Genomic DNA, 1,381 nt, shown 5'->3' with positions numbered 1-1,381 from the left:
AAAAAATTAGACAGATGTGGTGGCACAGGCCTGTGGTCCCCGCTATTCGGGAGGCAGAGGTGGGAGGATTGCTTAAGTTCAGGAGGTCGAGGCTGCGGTGAGCCACGTGTGCACCACTGCACTCTAGCCTGGGTGACAGAATGAAACCCAGTCTCGGAAAAAAAAAAAAAAAGTTTTCTTTTGATAATGCTTTTTAAGGCAGAATGGTCATTTTGGCTGCTATTAGCAGTTTAGGGTTCAAAGTTCAGTGGAGAGAAAGTTGATCCTGTTGACCAAACACAAGTTTTTAAAAATTTTTTGTTTTAAAACGGTCTGGTGCTGTTGCTGAGGCTGGAGTGCAGTCAACTGATCTCGGCTCACTCCAGCCTCTGCCTCCCGTGTTCAAGCAGTCCTCCCACCTGAGTCTCCCGAGCAGGGGAGACTACAGATGTACACCACCACGCCCGGCTAATTCTCGTATTTTTATTAGAGATGGAGTTTTGCCATGTTGCCCAGGCTGGTCTTGACTCCCAAGCTCAAGAGATCCACCTGCCTCAGCCTCCCAAAGTGCTGGGATCACAGGCGTGAGCCACCGTGCCCAGCCCCAAACACAAGTTTTATGAATCATTTTTGGATTGTGCCCGTCTGTTTTCCTTGTCCTTTCCCCAGCTTTGCCACTGTTAACCTGTTTGGCTGTAAAGAGGTTTGAGAAGCTCAAGGGTGTTCCCTGAGCCAGATAAGATGGACTGTAGTTATCTAGTCTCTTTCTGATGATGCACATTGTCTAGTTCCCATTTGTGACTTCCTCATCGGTTGGGTTCCACATCAGACCCTGTTTGTTTATTCTCTGGAATCATTCATTAAACAAACACCGATTGAGCAGCTGTTGAATGCCCTGTGCTGGATTGGACACATCACTGCTTCCAGGGCTCAGTCACTGCTGTCCGAGGACAGAATACTACCCCTGTGGGGCTGGGGGAATTGAGGCCAAGGGGTAAGCTGGATGAGCCGTGGTAACCACCCACTCACCAGCTTAGGCTGTCTGTGCTGCTGGGCTTTCCTGTTGACACCGTGAATCAAGGTTACTGTCTGAGGATGGGTTTTATATATTTGGGTGGACTATTTGTTAGGTAAAGTATTTAACATATTTATCTGCATTATCAGATTTATTTTGTTTTATTTTGGAGACAGAGTCTCACTCTGTCACCCAGTCTGGAGTACAGTGGCATGATCTTGGCTCACTGCAACCTCTGCTTCCTGGGTTTAAGCGATTCTCCTGCCTCAGCCTCCTGAGTAGCTGGGGTTACAGGTGCCTGCCACCATGCCCAGCTGATTTTTGTATTTTTAGCAGAGACTGGGTTTCACCATGTTGGCCAGGTTGGTCTCGAACTCCTGACCTCAG

The sequence above is a fragment of the Colobus angolensis genome, unplaced genomic scaffold, assembly GCF_000951035.1.
Source record: "Colobus angolensis palliatus isolate OR3802 unplaced genomic scaffold, Cang.pa_1.0 Scaffold101, whole genome shotgun sequence".
Taxonomy (NCBI): domain Eukaryota; kingdom Metazoa; phylum Chordata; class Mammalia; order Primates; family Cercopithecidae; genus Colobus; species Colobus angolensis.
The sequence above is the reverse complement of the archived record's forward strand: the minus strand, read 5'-3'. Positions refer to the sequence as shown.